The sequence below is a fragment of the Polyodon spathula genome, chromosome 5 (genome assembly GCF_017654505.1).
Source record: "Polyodon spathula isolate WHYD16114869_AA chromosome 5, ASM1765450v1, whole genome shotgun sequence".
In the NCBI taxonomy this organism is placed as follows: domain Eukaryota; kingdom Metazoa; phylum Chordata; class Actinopteri; order Acipenseriformes; family Polyodontidae; genus Polyodon; species Polyodon spathula.
The window spans coordinates 70,100,180-70,119,402 of NC_054538.1; the positions used below are offsets into that span (position 1 = coordinate 70,100,180).

General features: G+C 36.9%; 1 protein-coding gene across 1 annotated transcript in view; it reads right to left on the reverse strand.

Annotated features, from left to right (window-relative positions):
* Positions 1 to 10,904: 10,904 nt before the first annotated feature.
* LOC121316244 (failed axon connections homolog) overlaps positions 10,905 to 19,223 on the reverse strand; it is a 47,092-nt gene continuing 38,773 nt past the window's right edge. The window contains exon 7 of the mRNA XM_041251184.1: positions 10,905 to 11,205. The gene's annotated coding sequence lies outside the window, so the exon portion shown is untranslated. The remainder of the gene's footprint in view (positions 11,206 to 19,223) is intronic.

The window sequence follows — 19,223 nt, forward strand, 5'->3', positions numbered from 1 at the left end:
ATATAAAATATATAGTAGTCATTAGACAGATCGTAAGAATTGCTCCGTTTCATTTTTTTGTGCTGGCTTGCTGGCATATTATAGAACACTTTCTCTGACAAATCCATAAATGTTTTATATCGATCCGTAATCAATCTGTAAGTATGAGCATTCAGTGTTTTAATGTAATTTAAACCATGTTAGAAACTATATATAAACACAGTACATTATTATACATGAATATATTATTTATTTTGGCAACACGGTATTTGTCAGGTAGAGATGAAATGATTAAGTTTTCACGTCCCGGTGCAGTACGCCAAAATCACTCCATCACTCTATAAAACACTAGTGTTTTGAATGTAAGCTGATAAATAATGTAAGGAGTGTAAGTTCAAAACACTAATGCGCTTTGAATTCGCGTTCAAAACACTTCAAGACCAAACAATAGCTAGGTACGCCAAAAACACTCCCCTCGACCACAATCATATCAACAGTTTAACACTAGTACATACATATACCATATTTTCTAATAACTGCTCAAACAAATAAAAACAGCTATATTTAATACATGTAGCCTATTAGTTTTATTTCGTCAATGTGAAGAGAACAGTGGAGGAGGAATGGGTAATATTCAGAGACAATGCCAGCGTTTTTCATTACAGTTGGCCAACTTATGTACAAACACAAAGTACACAGAAAAAACGACAAAGGTGAGCAGCAAAATAGACACGAAAACATATGTAATCCATGGAGAATGATTGTTGTTTTTGGAGCAAAATAACTTAAACCAGTCTGCTTGAAAGACTGTCAGCCATAGATTCCAATTTACTGTATTCATGTGTATGTATTTGTGTTTGTGTGTGTGTGTGCGAGTGTGCGTCTGGATCTAGTACTCTTTTTTTTTTTCTTTTCATTAATGTGCATATTGTTCATTTTGTTAATTTTTGTTTGCTTTGTATTTCAACTCTCCATATTTTTATATATAGTACGTTTGTGCAGTTGCAGTTCCTATTAGTAAATTGTTATGTTGGTTAATTCAGTTAATTTTATCTGAAAAACATTTGGTAAAAATACAAATGTAATACCATAACTGCAAACAGCAGCGCACATGCTTTGAACTTACTGTACTGTAGAGTGTTTTGAAAGTACCTGTTGTATTCAATGTAGAAGCAGAGTACGTTGAAATCACCCACTGTGTTTTGTTTTTTTGTTTTTTTTTTGAGCGTATTACACCTGTAAAGACTGTCAGCACATACCAAAAACGTTTTTATTCACTTAGATGTAAAAGTATAAGCATGTATTTAATAAAAAGTACCTTCAATAAGAATTTCACCAGTGAGAAGGCTATTCTGTATAAAACAGGCAATGCTACGTTTGGTATGATTCTTTTGTTACATCGCATTTCACCGCCGCATCAGCTGTGACAGAAAGGGAGTCACTTATCACAAAGCGGGCGCCTTTTCTTTCTGCACACCCTTTCCCGCCCCTCTGCTACCAGGGGAAGGCAAGAAGCAATGGACATAGCACACAAACAAAATAAAGGCTGATAAAAGCCTGGTGTATTAATACAAAACTAAGTTTAAAAAAAGCAAAGTCAAGCAATAATAAAGACAAATGTGTGATTAACGCTTTAAATTAATAAATAAATAAATAAATATATAACACGTTAATCGCAGAAGATAACTGCGATTGACAGCCCTAATTTTATATACACACACACACACACATTAAAAAAAGCAATAAAAAAAATATTCCTAATTAATCTCGCAATTAAAACAATTAATCGAAGTTAATATCGGTTTTAATCGCATAGTAAATTGATATAATTACTACATCCATGCAATTTTTATTTATTTTATTACTGATGCTATTATTTTTAACCGTAAATAAACTCATTTCAAATGTATTTATGTATTTATTTAAAATCAGGAAATGTACCTATTCAGACTGTGACCAAAATTTACTAGGGGCAATAATTTAGAAATTACAAATAGAACCAACACAATAAAACATGTGGTTCAAGCTTGATCAGCAGCATGGAGATCAGAAAACAGAGTAAATAGCATATCTATTTTTAAATGTGATTGTGGACTGAAATAAATTACTATTTTTAAAATAAAATTATAAATATGTAGCTACAGTAAGCACTTCCAGGAAATGAACTGTTAATTGTGAAGATAACTCAAAAAAAAAGTTGTCATCATATCCAAAAACTGCAAACTAACAAGAACATTATGGTATGCTTTGCATACTACGCATAAAAATAAAATAGAAATGTGGGTGTGCCCCAATTTAGGTTAGAGGGGCAATGACCAAAGATCTGACATCACAGGAAATAGTTTACATTTCAAAAATTTATTTAAATCAATTAAAACCCTGAATACAGCAAACATTTTCCCAGTAAATCCATTTAAAATGTTTGATGTAAACAAAAAAGAAATGTACATATATCGGCAGTTAATGCACTTCTAAAAGCCAAACCAGAGAGAACACAGTAATATTACATTTTAAGCAATTATTAAATAAAATGAAAGTTAGTAAATAACTTACCATTGTAGTATCCTCTCGTCTCCGCTCCACCTTACAGGATAAGGTGTCAGGCTTGCTGCTGAATATTACAATTATATATAGTCATACTCTAGAGAATTGCACAGGTCTCTTTCAAACCATAGGAGAGACAGAATTTTCTTCAGCGACTTGTCAGTATTGAGGCTTGTAACAGATATAATCCTGTTCACGGTGTACAGGTGGTTATTGGGATCAGAACTCTTAAAAGTGCATCCATATTTGGAAAGATATACAAGTGGCAATAATCTAAAACATAAATTAGTGTTGGATATTTTTCCCCCACAGTCGATTTGCACTTTATTTCTTGAATGATGACTGAAACTTCAGCTTCATTCATATTAACGTTGTACAAAGTGCATGCCAGTTCTGTAGACTTCCTCTATTGCCGAATGTGTCCGATTGTGGCAAGCATGCAGACACGGCTTTCATGAGGTCATGTGTGTCATTTTGAAAGCACCTGTTCAATTCGCTAAGTTGACAGTCTAAAATATGATTCCACATTGCTCTCAAATCTTCATTAGTGTGCTCCCTGGTTCACGTTCCCAAAGGTGAAGTAACAATCAAATCATCCAGTCGATGTAGTAATTGTCTCTTCCGACATTTATTTTCACATGATACCATTCCCATTGCTGAAGCAGATGTAAATTAATAACTTGAAGATATCTGTCCATTGTCTTTAAAAACAAAATTAAATAAACTAATTTGTTTTGCTATATTGACCGCTGCACTACTACTAATTAGTCTGCAAGTTTGCTTAAAAAACTTCACATTTAAAATAAAGTTGGAATACCAGTATTGAAACGTCTGGGACTTTCAAATGATCCACAACAGCTACCTCACAGGCTGTCAATCAAACATGGCTTGCACATGATTCGTTGTGTGAGAGGAAGATCCTACCCAAACATATCATCATAATAACTACTTTGCTTTGATTGGCTAAAGCCAGCAAAATTTAAAAAAATAGCATTTGTGTACTAAACTTGAGCTGCCAACTTCAGGGTGCACAGTTAAAAAAAATTAAATAAAAATAACAAATATATAAATTTGCTTCAACTTGGCATTCACATAGGCACAGATTTGGGAGGGACTGTGTGCTAACTGCGTATGCCCATGGCCTACTCTTTAAAAAAACAAAATACAAAACAACTATCATACTTAACTTGATTCATGGGCTTGCAACGATCCTGAATTTCTGTTGAAACTGGTGGGTTTAATTTGTTCTTATATTGTTGTTGTCTGTAGCAGAGGAGTTGCTAGTTTATTTTGAGAAGTGAAAGTGTGTTCAGCACGCAGCACACTAGATGTTCTCATGTGTGATACTGTGTGTGATACAGGAACTTACTTTGACAGTACACAAGTAAGCATCTTTCTGTCCAGTGAGCTGTCAGAACATTTTTACCATAAATAAATAAATAAATAAATAAACCTCCAATTCATTTTTTTGTGCTTTGCTCCATTACGTGGTTCAGTGACTAACTTTCTATATAAACAATAATTGCACAGTACGGTGTGCCGAAAGGCTCAGACAAAGCAATACAATTAACGCACACTAAAATATTAATCGGCAAAAAAATGTATGCGTTAATCGCAGAAATTAACTGCGTTGACAACCCTAATATATATATATATATCTCCTTTAAATATCCGATCAAGAAAGCTTTTCAAATACCGTCCAAAACCACATATCGGCATTTTGAGTCCAAGAAACTTTTACAATACTTTAGGAGCTATGTATTTAGAACAATTCTGAATTCTGTGTAGATTCTATTAAAACTGATAACAAATGTCATGCAATTGTAATATAGTTGAAATACTAAACTATATAATGCAGACAAACTTTGTTTACAATGTCAACGTAATATAAACTACTGCTTAGCACAAAATGCATGATATAGCCTACATGACTGAACCTAAAGAAATATAGGGTTGTTTCCTCATTCTATTGAGTATATGGATTGTCGTTCAAAATACAAAACAAAACTTAAATTACACTATGTTAATAGCAACACATCACAAAGGCAGAGTTCTTGGGGGGGGGGGGGGGGGGGGGGGGGTTGTAAATTTTTTTTTTTTTTTCACAATAGTCTTGTCAATAGAGGTGCCACAAACCAAAGTTCTAAAATATCAACTGGAACAGCTGAGCACAGCACCTCATGAACAAGGTCATTCAACAAAGTGCCCTGAGAAGAACACTGGTATCACCTTCTGAGGTGTGGTAATAAATACTGCAGCTAGGTTGCATGCAAAGCAGGGTTAACACACAAATCAGCCCATGAGCTAAAATTTAGCATATATTACAAACCTCAGAACATTCATCCACCAATCAGGAAGCTCCTTTGTTGACCACTATCACAAGCTAGTTGACTGAGGATCATTCAGATAGAATGAGCTATTAAAAAGTGACAAGGAAGGAAAGCAAGACAGTGAAAAATTGAATAAAATAGTAATTAGAGATTTAAAACGTTTTAACATAAAAATAAAGGTACTGTTTTCTAGTTTCTAAATTGCAATAAAACCATTTTTTATCTTGCATAACTTGGTGGTTGAAGATTTCAAATACCATGCCCTTTAATCAGTATTCTCTTTCTTAAAAGGGCAAGACAATGAGGGCACACTACATACGTATCAGAGCTTCAGCAGGAACACCTATCGACACACTGAGCACTGGAATTAGAACGTACTGTTCAGCCCCTTTAAGACGTGTGAGAGCATCCAACCACAACACAACTTCTATTATACTTCTGTCAGAATCTGTCATGAGTGCCTGATTATATCAGTGTTTAAGTCACTGTAAACCACACAAGCAGATGGAGATGATGGCAGCAGTGGCAATGGAAATCACTCTGCAATCAGCTGACCTGCTCTAAAAAAAAATTGAAAGCGCTGGTGGGCTAAAAAGCCTACTGGTCTACTCGCAGAGGCTCTGAGATTTAGGTGTCGATTTGATCATTTACTCCACCCAAGATTGCATTAACCACCTATTTGCATGGGTTATTCCGGTATAACCAAAGATAGATGGCCAATGCAATCCTGGGTTATTCCTTAGTTAAATGCAGCAATAAAATCCAGCTGTGGCTTATCCTGGTGGCAGTGTACAGGATGATAAAATCGACCCCTTTGCAAAGCAGGAGAGCAAATTCCTGCTGTGTCACTGTGAAACTCCCACCCATACTGACTTGTGCTGTGTCCACACCATTCAGCAAGCACCAGATAAACTACTATTCCCAGAAGACACTGTGTGCCCATATGCTCATTGCATTATGACAATGCTAGCATCAATAAAGTGATATATATGTTCAGAGTTTCATAATATGATACCACTTCCTTTCTCTGGTAACAAATCTAGTTATTGGTTTTGTTTTGTGTTCTGTTAGTATTTGTTGGAAGTCTTATTTATATTATTTTAGCCTTTCCCCTGCAGTACTTATTCACTCTCGTTTCGCCTGTATGGTATATAATGATTTTGTTGGGCATATTCAAATTTAGCAAATTAGGTCGATACGATGTGCGTGATTTTGTTGCTGCCTTCCTCCTGTGTTAACATCTTTGCTTAGAAAATATTGTATGCAAAGTATGTTTGTGACATGGTCTTGAAATCTAAATGCTATACATTCATGTTGTATACAGTACCTTTTTAAACATACGCTGGCAGTGTGTAACAGTTAATATATTAGAATAAACTATGATGGGCTACTGCTTTCTTTTCTCTGTTGGCTAGTAAGGAAAATGCATTTAACAGATGAACTGGGGTAAAACATTTCATACTGCACTTGTAGATCTCTTGATCTACCCTGATGCACTGGACTTGCCTGACCTCAGAACCACATTACTTGATATTCAGCTGAATCACTACTCATTTATCATTGTAGATATAACTTGTTTTAATCCTAATTTGTTGCATTCTAGCTCATATTGTATTTTAATAGTATTACTTGCACTTACTCTAAACTATACTGTATTTAAATATTAATCTTGTATTGTAACCCTGTACAGTAATGTCATGTAAGTCAACTTCCATGAAGGCACCTGCCAAATAAATAAATAAATAAACAACAACAACATGAAAAGTGTTGTCAGTCAGAAAACACTAATAATACTCTACTGCCGCTGGGGTCATAAGGGGACCTTAAGTCATGTACCTTTTTTTTCTGTCTCCCTATTTTTTTGGCTATTAAAAGGAATCGTTCGCCTCTAGAAAACAACGAAAAAAACACACACACACACACACACACAACTGTGTAATCGGATGTATTTTCTCAAACCATAACTTTGCAAATCACTGTAAATGATACAGCAAGCTAAAAATAGTGTTAGCCTGTACTCTTAAACTCCACAGCCATGAGGACACTCACTCACGCGTGGATAAAATCCAAAAACGCCAAGCATCCGTGTGTAACGCAGCTTTATACAGGTAGAACACTTACTGCAGTGTAAATAAGAAAATACTAGTCGTTACCTCAGTAGCATTCCTTGTCTTTAACACAGATGTCTATTTCTCCTTTAATAAGCTGAGGATTCTGAATGTAACTCATTCGTGTTACTGTTGAACTACAAAGAACATAATACTCACCGTATCTCTAAATGTTCCTTGTGAAAAACAATTTACCATTTCTTCAATAACTTAATCCACTGTTCTAGCGCTGTCGATGCTGTCATTAAACTTAAAGCACTTTCTATGTTTACCTCGAACGTCAACAACATCCATCTATATCTGGATGCGTGGGTGACAGAGGATCGCTGGGAACTGTAGTCTTTAACTGTATAACCTTATTAAAAAATAAATAAATAAATAAATAAAAACTACACTCAAAAGTCCTGTAGTGTGAGAGGAGGGGTTGGTGGTTTGTTGGCATTACACGTGCCTCATGGATCTGAGGACGTTGTCTATCATCTGTATTAAAAAAAAGAAAAAAACTTTACATCAGTATTACAGAAGGTGGGGGGCGGGGTGGAGACTGTGCGTGAGTATTTGTGAGTGTGTGCGAGTGACACAAGGTCTAAATGCCTGTGTCTCACGACTCAAACGTGAGACGAGGTGTATTAAATAGATGTATTTACTTTCTTGAGTTATTTATAATAGTGCTTGCTTACTGGTGTGTTTATCAATGATTTAGGGAATGGAGATCAGCTGAAGCAGTAATTCAGTATGTAGGCCTATATAATTAGTACACAAATGTTTTTTTTTTTTTTTTTTTTTTTTGCATAGAATATAGACAATTAAAACATGTACAATTCTGTGTCCTATTAAGAGTTATGTTAATAATTTATAGTAGGTGACTATGAGATGCCAAGTGTAAAAAAAAGCACACATATTTTACCAAACTAAATGTCAATCATCAGGGTAGCGTTGAAATAATGGGGTGTATTTATGCATGTGTGGATGTACAGTAGGTATTTTATTTGTTAATATGACAATCAAAACCTCAGTCTCCTAAGCTGTTCAATAGCTGTCTGACCATTTATTACCACCCTTCATTCTGGGGTTTTATTTAACGAACAAAAAACACACCCATTTTGTACATCAATATTTTCATGTAATATTTGTGATTTTAATGTATTACTGGAACAAGTCAAAGTTTAAATAACTAAACCCCTCTTCTCTATCTCTGCTCCTATCTGTTGCCTTATATAGGGAATGGAGTTCCTTACCCAGGCAATATGGCCACCTGGTTTGCATACTGCTGCTAGGAGAGTTTCCATGGGCGTGTCCTTCTATATCTATGCTTGACTTTTTAAAAAAAAAGCTGAACCCCAGTAGAGATCATTTGTTCCTTGCGGAAGTGAAACCTTCATGCAGGAGTGGCTGTTTGTTATGTTGCCGGTTCTGAACGGCCGTCGTGAATTTTGTCTCACTCAAACCGGGTCAAAGCGCGTCGACCAGCATCCTTGAGGTGTGCCGCTGGGACCCAGGTACGTGGTTTCACACTACGTGGGATTGTGACCCAGGTAGCCAGAACCCGAGTCGGGACCCGGGTAGGAGTGCCAGTGTGAAAGGGTCTTTACAATGTTTTTGGGACAGACCAAGACTAGAGTCCTCTGCGTCTGCACAGTTAATATCAGCCACAAAGACGCTGTGTTTGTAGAGTTGAGATTGTAAGTAGACACCGTTCATTGATGGGTTCTTAATTCAAGTTGTGAATATGACATCGTTTAAATGAACCCATGTTGTTTTCTTTTTCTTTTATTGATTCGAAATGTAATTTTAATAATTTAGGCAGTGCTCAAATTGTGGGACAAAAAGTAGGAGGGCCCTAAAATGTGAGCCCAAAGTGGCTGTCTGCACAGCCTATCAGTGTTTTTTCTCAGACTTCACAATGTAAATCGCAGTATTCCAGGACACACAAGAAGACTAGTCATAGAAAATCTACATATTTGTCATGTTTGTTTGTTTGATTTATTTACATCTTCAATGAAATAAAAAGCGCCAACACATACCTGTAGATAACAGATAGTATACTTTAAACATCATGTAAAAAATAAAGGTCTTATGGTTGGCAATGTTGCAGCAAACTGATAATCAATGACGCTCAAGTGACAAAAAGAGAAACAATTGCAACTGAAGATTGAAAGTATAATAACATTGCTCAGAAAGGTGGTTTAAAGTATTGTAATTCCTGTATTTTGGATGCATTGTGTGTACTTTAAGCTTACCTTTCATAATAAATTAAGATTGATAGACTGTTATATTCTTACATTAAATACTATATTACTAATTACCGTTTACTTTGAACATATATATCACAACTCATGAACTCAACTATATACAAAAGTGAGGGGGCCATTAAAATAATTAAGGGTGTCTGGCCCCCACATAATTTGAGCACTGAATTTAGGTCATAGTAATCATCTCGAGGAAGGGGGATATTCAGTTGTGAGCCATTTAACTCAACAGGTCCAAAAACAGCTCAAAACAGAACTATATGACATTTGACCTCTGATAATGTCATATGATTGTACCCTACACTGACATATTAAATAAAATCACTGACCTTGTTCAAATGCACTGATAGCACTTGTGTGTTAATGCCATTGTGTAAAACTGGGTATTGGCATTTGTTTTACCACCACCCCTAACTTTGTCTGATATTAATTGCAGGTAAAAACTGCCTGCATTAGCCTTTTCCCTGTATTTGTATTATCACATTGGCAGTGACATGCATACCCTAGAGGGATGCATTAGGACCTAGTAATCTGTCCCTAAAACACTGAAAATGATCATACATTTTCATCACCAGATTTGGTGCTTATATTACAGCGTAACACATCAGACTCATTCTTTGATGAATAAAGCTGAATATTTTTATGAGTTTACCTTACTAAACACGAGGGTAGTGTTGTGTAGATAGCAATTCATAAATGTTTGGTGGGCAGTATACAAAACAATGTTGTAAGTGGTACAACTTTTGATTACTAGAAAAAATATCCTTTATAGAAGATCATTCCCCATTCACATTAGCCAAGTGTATTACAATATGCTGGCTTAAACTACTTTCCTTTCAGTGCATTCAAAGAAAATGTAAATAACCAGGAGATACAGAGGTTTTTGGTTATAATATAATTGCATTTTCATTAAACAAACACACCACAGTCTGCAAGGGCATACCTTTGAAAGCACACCAGGAATGTCTTTTTTTGTTGTTGTTTTGGAAGGCATACATCAAACTAAAAGGACTTGATGATTATGAAAGGAATGAAAAATGCAACAGCTGCGTTTTTCTTTGAAATAACAGAAGGGCAGAAGTTGAAACAGTGGAAAATATGGAACTGTTCAAAGTAAGGCAATATAACGCAGACATTGAAGTGATTGTAGCTGACAGGATTGGCATGAAGGAGAGGGAGAGGTTGCCATGGAGATCATATTGTAAAAGTTCCTCTTGAAGTTACCCTAAAAGAGCTCCCATCATCCCTCAGAACCATACTGCATCTTGAAAAGGATTAACTTGTGAAACAAGACTTGTTAACATAGCTGCAATACCTCACAACAGCACTTTGGTATTATTCATGCATCATCGGTGTCTGTTCATAACATTCTCTAGTTATTTAGCTTCATGTGTGTATTCTTGAAAGGAAGTTTGGCTGTAGAAAAACAAGATTTCATCTTTGCCAAACTTCCTTTGCCATTGAAAATATATTTTGTAAACTGAATGAGCTGAAGATTAAGACTAGTCACACGCATCCTTGTTTAACAAATAATATGGTATTTACCACATCTACATCTTTCAAGAGGCTTAGATGCATGCATATAAACATGCTTTTAATATCTCGTAACCTAACACAAACAAAGTGCTTAGCATCTTAATATTCGCATACAGCAGTAATACTAGAATTGTACTGCCTTTTGTAGATGTGTCCTTTACTAACCTAACTAAAGGCTGGGCTGTTGGGAGATTCCACTATCCGTTTGGTTGTTAAAGTGTCCGTGAGTGAAGGCAACGCTGTCAAGAGGGTAACAGACAGAGACTGGGAGAGGAGAGCTCTTAGTTGCTCCAGTGGAGCAGGGCATAAAAAGCATAAAGACAGGTTGACAGATGAAAAGCAGGAGAAGAAAACATTGGGGATAAAACTAGAATGGTGCCATTTTCATAATTGTGTGTTGGTTGGTCTTCCTTGCTGCCTTGGGGTGTCATAGATTCTCTTTCACCACTGTTTGGTTTGCTGGGTAAAAACGTAGAAAATATGGTTGGTACAAAAAATCTGGATCTAGCATAGCCATCATATTAGTGCTTACACCACTATAAACAACAGAAACTGGATACATAGTCTAATTGGGTATATAGGTGCTTTGAAATACACAAAGCAAGTCACTTGAGATTTCACACCTGTTGGATTTGATAATATATCCTTGTCTAAATTTTCACTTTGCTCCTCTGGAAACAGTGGTCAGAGGAGCAAAGTGACAGAGAGTGTATGCAGTTGCCAGGGTATGTACATCTTTAAAAGTGAGAAGAAAATATCTTGAAACATCAACAGGACTTATTACTCCAATGTAATTCATGAGTTAAGAATAATAACAGTATGTTGTAGCCAATTCGCTTCACTAAGCAGAGTTGGACAGTGGGTAATGGTCTCTTTAAAACTGAGTTGTGCCCTATCCCTGACTCACGTAGGTATCATACAAAGTAGCTCAATGCCTTTTTAATACCGAAAGATTATATTATCAAACATAAAGACTTTTACATTAAAAAATATCATTGTTTAATATGCTGAATAAAACATTTGTCAGTCAGAAATCTCAAAGAAATCTCAAAGAATGTGCTGATGTGACATTTATTCTTTCATAAATCAGCATATTCTCCTGTGGCTTGCCTTTTCCCTCTATTCTGAAACACAGCTAAGGGCACAAACCATACTTTGGGGCATGTTGATGATTGCCAGTCACGATTCCTGCCTTGTTTACTATAAAAAGGAGGGTAATAAATGCAAGTGACCGTTCTTGGCTGGCATTTGCATAGATGAATGATTTGTCCAGCCATTTGCTCTCCAGTGATTTTAACCCCTATTGTCAGTACAAAGAGCATTCAGTCTCCCTGGAATCCGTTACAGCCGATCTCTCATTAGCAAACATCCAAGAATGATCCAGATAATTATCGCTGAATAACTAAATTATTTCAAAAAAACATTTTATTTGACAGCACCAAACATACTTTTTTTTTTTTTAATTGCTGACAAATTCAAAGAGCATTTTCTTAAAAAAAGTAATTTAAAAAAGAACAAAAAGGCTCTCTGTAACAAATTTGATTATTTTATCCCCAGATTGACCTTTTAACTCCAACCAGTGCTGCCCAATACCCAATGGAAGAGCAAATACCAACTGACATTGAGAAGGTTTAAATAAAACCAACTGTGCGTATTTGCAAGCTTAGCTGTATTAAAGTCCAGGCTTTAGTTCTATACCGGATGCTACTTTACTGTTTATGGGTAATACACTGTATTCTTTTTCAGTGTATACCTTTTTTGTGACAGGATAGGGAGTGGTATTATTAGTTGTTATTTGTACAATCCTTCCATTTTATCTGATTTGCCCTGCAAAAGAGGAGTGAAAAAAAAATTGAAAGCAAGGGGTTTAAACGCTAGCTCTGCCAATATATATATATATATATATATATATATATATATATATATATATATATATATATATATATATATATATATATACACACACACACACACACACACACACACATACAAACACAGTTCCTGTCCGTTCAGGAATTATTGCCCACTGTCTGTCATTATTTCAATACTTGGGGCAACAGTTTTCCACTGCAAGCCTCAACTCCAGTTCATTTTTGTATATCATATTTCAAGGCTGCCATTTAGAAAGAAATGTACATAATTTGTCATTTGGAATTAACTTTGAACAATACAGTAAGTTCATGCTAATCTAAACCCCCATAATCTAAATTGACCTATCATGAAATCCATGTTGGTAGCAGCTGTTCAAAAAAATTTAAATAAATAAATACAACTTATTATCATATGATAATAAAAAGAGCCTCATTTAATTATTACCATTTTTGAAAACTCATTCTTGGTATAAAACTTTTGTAAATTAGTACAACTGACAGCTGTCCTGTGAGTAATTCTGTCACTAATCCTATTGGGAGGCAACACTCATACATCACGCCAGCATGAACTGCTGCTGCCAGGACTACTTATTAATATAAATCATTCAGTATTTTATTAAAGAGAACATGAGGCATATTTTCCTGCTCTAAGAGAATTCCAGATTGATTTGTTCAGCACTGAAAATATGTCTTTACCTCCTGGAGACATACTCTTCTAAAGGGCTTTTAATATATGCCAATTAAATAATTACATTTGCCACGATTCAGTCTGCCACTGAAACTGACTTAAAAGCGATTTGATATCATCCCTATTCTTTTTCATCAGTAGCGGATCCAGATCAAAACAACTGGGGCTCTGTGAACCCCCAGATAGGATTGTAGTTTGGCAGAACTCAATCTCCAACACACTTATGGTATCCTAATGAGCATCCAATGCAAAGGTTGTGAAAGGCGGGTATCAAACCCTGAACTGCAAGGAAGAAAAGGAAGTTTGCAGAATGGATGGCTCTGAATACATTACACTATCAGGGAAATAGAAGAATTCATTTCTAAATTACACTTGTACAAAAACATGATCTACTGTATACATAGGTGGTCTTTGACCTTTGTGTAACATTTGGTTGCAGATTGGATTGTAGACAGCAGATGTAACCAGTAGCATAAGACATGTGATCCTGGAGCAAGATCAGATTGAGTTTTATTGTTAGTGCAGATGAGATGTGGAATTATTCCCAATATAATTGCTCCACATGGAAAAAGTTAATATAAACAGTTATTCAGATAACAGCTGTTGGAAAACACTACTCACATTAAGATGGTTTGGATAAAAAATCATTGAAAACACTCAGGGGTAGATGTACTAAAGTGTTGCACCTGTAGCAATAGTCACAAACCAGTTGCAAACAAGTCGGGTGAAATGTACTAAACATGCACAGTGCTGTTTAACAACTTCTTAGGGAATGCTTTGCGGCAGAAGTTTTTCTTTGTGGCTCAACCATAGACAAATATGTAACTGTAAGCGCTCCTGTATAAATTTGGGGAAAGGGGGTGGCAATAGTGCAAATTAGGGTTCTCAAATATTATAATGAGATGTACTAAAGCTGCCGACAATTGTGACACTTACAATTGCATCAATTTGTTAAGAGCTTTTGAAAGCATGTTTTAAACAGTCACAATTGTTGCTGCCATTTCCAAGTATGCTTTTGCTCGTGCCTTGCCAGTTGTGTTCAATGCATTTTTGCACCCAAATACCTATTTTTTTTCCTAAAAGCAGGGTGTACTTACAAGCCTTGAAAACAAATTTCTATGGCGTTTCTGGTTTCCTCAACGTATTGGGAGCAGTCGACTGCACACATCTGCCGCTAGCCCTTTAGGCTTAGGTCAGCCAGGGTGTCCTCGGCTCACCACACACCAGCGACCCATGTAGACTGGGCACTTGCGGGCTTTCCTGTAAGCTGCCTAGAGCTGTGTTGTCCTCCCAAGCCATAGCTCTGGGTTGGCTGCATGGCGGGCCTGCAGAGTGAAAAGAAGCGGTCGGCTGACGACATACGTTTTGGAGGACAGTGTGTGTTCGTCATCACCACTCCCAAGTCAGTGCAGGGGTGGTAGAGGTGAGCTGAGCTAAAAATGCAATTGGATCGGTGAGCTGGTACTGTTGCTAAAGTGTTTGTTAATGAGTGGTTCTATCGTTTTGGGGTCGTACAACAGATTCATTCTGACCAAGTGTTACAGGGATGGCTGGGTTGGTGACGTCAGGCCAGAAGAAGGATACGCACTCAGGCAGGCAGGTATTTGGGTGGAAACGTACTGCAATGTAAATTGTATTTTCAAAACAAAAATAAAATAAATATTTAAACACAAAAGCACTGCCCACAGAAAGAAAATAAAAGTTTAAACAAAAACAAGTCACGAACACAAACCTACAGACTGGGCAATCGCCTTCACTATTCCAAAAATATTTTACTTTCAGTCTGACCTCTCTCTTGCTCGCACTTGTTCCTCTTCTGAACACCCACCCGGAACAAGGAGAGCTGCAAGCTTTTTATATTAGTGACCAAGGGATTAACCAGCTTTCCATTATCTGATTATCCCTCGGTCACATTGTGCACAGGTTTTCTAATTGCAAACTGGCAGAGGACGAGCTGCCAAACCCGCCTCTGCCAGAGCACATTCAAAACAAAACACACGGCTGTGCCATCACAAAATAAATAATACAAAATGATACACAAGGGGTGGAGTGGTACCCCATTCTAAAAAAAACATAAACAATACATTTATTTTAAATAATAAACACAATACATTTAAACAGCATGGCTTTGCCAGGCCCCATTTCATATTTGCAGGCATTTTCTACTGCCCTGCTACACCAAGGCAGATGTTTTGAGGGAGAACTCATACAACAGCTATGTCAACTTTACAGCATTAAAAAGACTAGGACAACTCCATATAAGCCTCAAGGTAAAGGTCAGAGTGTTTACCTCGGGTACTTTTGTCCATATAATACCTCACAGCATCAGTCTATTGGCCAGTCTCCTTATGTTTTAATGTTCAGCAGAAAGCCTCAGTTACCTGTGGGCTTCTTGCTGGGAAGGGGTGACCATAGGCTAGTAGGGGGAAAAGTTATTATTATTATTATTATTATTATTATTATTATTATTATTATTATAGGGAGGCTGGCCAGGAGGGATTTGCAGTAGTCTAGGTGGGAGAGTACCAGGGTCTGGACAAGCAGTTGCGTGGAGTAGTTGGTGAGGAAGAGTCTGATTTTCTGCTAGGTTTGAATTTTCTCCAACAGCCTCTCCTCGCTGGTCTCCCACAGCTAGACTCTTGGCTCTTTGGTAGAGAAGCTGTTCGGTTGGCTGCTGCTTCGTGCGGGGGCACAAATAGGCTAGCTGTCTATTATACTAAACTGCACTAAAGACAATACTTAAGCAATACAACAGTTCCAGTGCACTTCAGTGGGATCACACAACAGCAAAACACTGTGTGGAAACCAACCAAATTGCAAATCAACCTCTGTTCAATTTAACCACTCACCTGGTACTTACTCTGACCAAGGCAGATGTTTTGAGCGCGAACGCATTCAACAGTTGTCTCAATAGCAGAACATCAGGAGAACATAAAGACTGTATCAAAGTGTCAGACGCCATATAGAAACAGCAGCTGAGCAGGGGGGAGGATTCATAACAGCAAGGTGAGGGACTGTGTCTTACAGGAAGGGCAGCGTGTTTACCAGAAAAACCATCGACAAAGAGGATGCAATAAATTCCAGGACAACTCGCTACCTAGGCAAGATAAGAACGAGGTCCTAGACCCAGGTTTTTCATTTGAGTGCTTTAGCAATGAGAACTGTGATTCTGATGAAGATTCCCATATTCTAGAGGTACAAAGGACCCACAAGCTGACATCAGAGAGGATGATACCAGTCCCTGACACTGAAGAGTAGCCAACCATGGAAAATGACCCCATTGAAAGACTAGCCCCTAGACAAACTCAGAGGACCACAGCTGGCTACCATCCCAACCCACATTGCCTTCCACAAGTTGCAATGTCTTGGGCTAGCAGGTAGGGGTGGAGATGAAATTTCAGGTTATGAATCTATCCAGCAATTGTAGTACTGTCCTTTATACTTGTTTTTGTCCTTGGCAGTAGTCTACCTAAGAGTAATTGATGGAGCATTGATTTATTTAGCAGGGGTGGAATGTAGCTGTGGGCCACTAGGACCACGCGGAATGGAGGTTGTAGCTCCATTTTTGCAATCACTAATTAAGAAGCTCTATAAAAATGGAAACGGTAGTCAGGTTAGACATGGAGAATGCTGGGTCTGTTCTCTTGTTTTCCGGAGACATTTTCAAATACAAGCTGCAAACCAATTCAGGTAAGCTGGTTACACAGCAGTCATTTACTTTTGAATTCATTTTTAAACCGCTGTTTGTAGAAACTTATGTTCAGTAATTTGTAGGGTGAGCTGTGTGAGACTTCTCCAACTTGTATGCATATTAATCACTCACATTTTTTTGTTTTCTACTGGTTTAAATAATTATTGTTTATAGGTATGTAGGGCAGGCTGTGGGGAGCTGTATGGCTTATGAACACACCAGTCTGCCTGAGGTATCATTTTTGTTACACACTGTCTTGTTTTAAAGTTGTATATTTTCCAGATTTTCCACATTATCCAGGATTCTCCAGACAAGCTCAGAGCCAGATATATAAATGATAATAACTCAATACGGGAGTAACAAACTCCAGAACTCTTGCAAACATCACAAATTAGTAAAGAGAGGAATGTAAAACAGTAATACAGAAATATTACATTTGGAGCTATTTACTCTTATGCTTTAATATCTCTTCCAAGTGTCTTAATCATTTTCCTGCTTAGGTTTCCATTTTATTTTCAGTTTTGAAGTGCATTAATCCTGTCACCATATTAAAGAATTGGCAGCAGGTAAAGACTGCATAATGTCCTACTGTGTCCTATTTTACATGCAGCAAAACACAGAAAGTAAAATAGTCTACAAAATGTAAAAATGATTGCACATTTTTTGCATGACATTTTGGTCAGACAAGTTTACTGATACATTAATTTTTTTGTTAATGGCTTGTTAATAGATAATAAGTAGCACATTTATAAACTAAACAACAGGTTCAGCTAAGACTGTTCAGAGTAACCGGCAAAGTGACCTGTTGGTGAGATGAGCTCAGTGGGTTTTGAGCAGTGGGTAAGATGATCGCATGGGGTGTGTATGCTGGCCGTTTCCCTCCCAGCCTCCAACCTGTTACATCAGATTCCTACTTCAGGATTGTCAACTCCAAGTCGACCATATTATTAAAATGGGTCAGATAGTTTGAAGGCACTTATAAAGATGTAAGTATGAGTTATTAGTTTAGAAATGTGTTATTAATTAACTATTAACACAAAATGAACAACATTTGTAAATGCATTAGGAAGCTAGTTAACAGTTCATAAACTGAAAAAGTGCTACTTTTTATAAAGCCTGTTTTTTTAACCATTGTTTTACTTTTTTTTTAAGTTTTTGTGAACTAAACAAGCCCTTGTACATTTATGGGGAAACAAAGTGCAAAATCTATACATTCTTCTCAAGTTCAAAGGTGAACCAGAGAGTGCGTAATGTTTTGCTAACCAAACCATCTCATTCAACCAAAGTACAAACAATTGAAGCTAAATTAGCTTTGCCCTGAAAGCTCAGTTGGTTTAGCTCCAATGCAGCATGTAGTCTTGATTGACTGTAGAAGGTGCTGTCAGCTTGTACAGGCATCACTGTCAAGAGCTTGTGTCATCTGCCAGAGTCAGTTCCAACCCACTGTACCACATGCAGGGAGTGCACTGTTGCTTTCAATTTGATAACATGTTGCCAAAAGTATGTTACTGTCTCATCACTCTTCTCGCTGCTGTCAAAACTCCTGGTAAATAATTCATTTACTCCGCTTTGACTTTTGGAAAATCTGCAGATGTTCTGAACTGTTTGGATAGCATTCCGCGGCTAGGCTTCCACAGGGACAAAAAAGCTGTGGAAGTAAACACAAAACTATTTCTAAAAGGCCGTTATAAAGTCATCATTAATAATGCTGATTGATTATATGAGCTGAACTTCTATAACTTCAATAAAGGATTTTTTTAAAAGTTTTTTTATTATTATTATTTATTTATTTCCAAAACAAGCAATATTAACTGTCAACTATCCAGAGTTTGACAAAAGTAGGTACTGTAGGGCCTTGTAATAATTCTTGTAGATATCAGTACAGTCAAGCCATGTCATATACAGCACTGGGAATGGACTGTTGTTTACTTTGCCATTGGTAGTTACCCAATTATCACCATGCTATTGCATGCCCTTATGTGTCTAAAGTGCTCCTGCTATGACCTCTCATTTTCTCTTCAGCATCACCAGTCAGTTTTTGCTCATGGGCTCAAGCATGTTGGATGGGGGCTGGATTGTTGGTGGCACAGTATTTTATTTTCCGTCCAGCACATTTAAACACAATGAGGAATGCATAGACTAATGGTATACATCTTTTAGAGTGTTTATTTTTAGCTGACTGGGGTTCTTCATTGAAACATCATTCAAGCCTGTTAATTGTGAAACA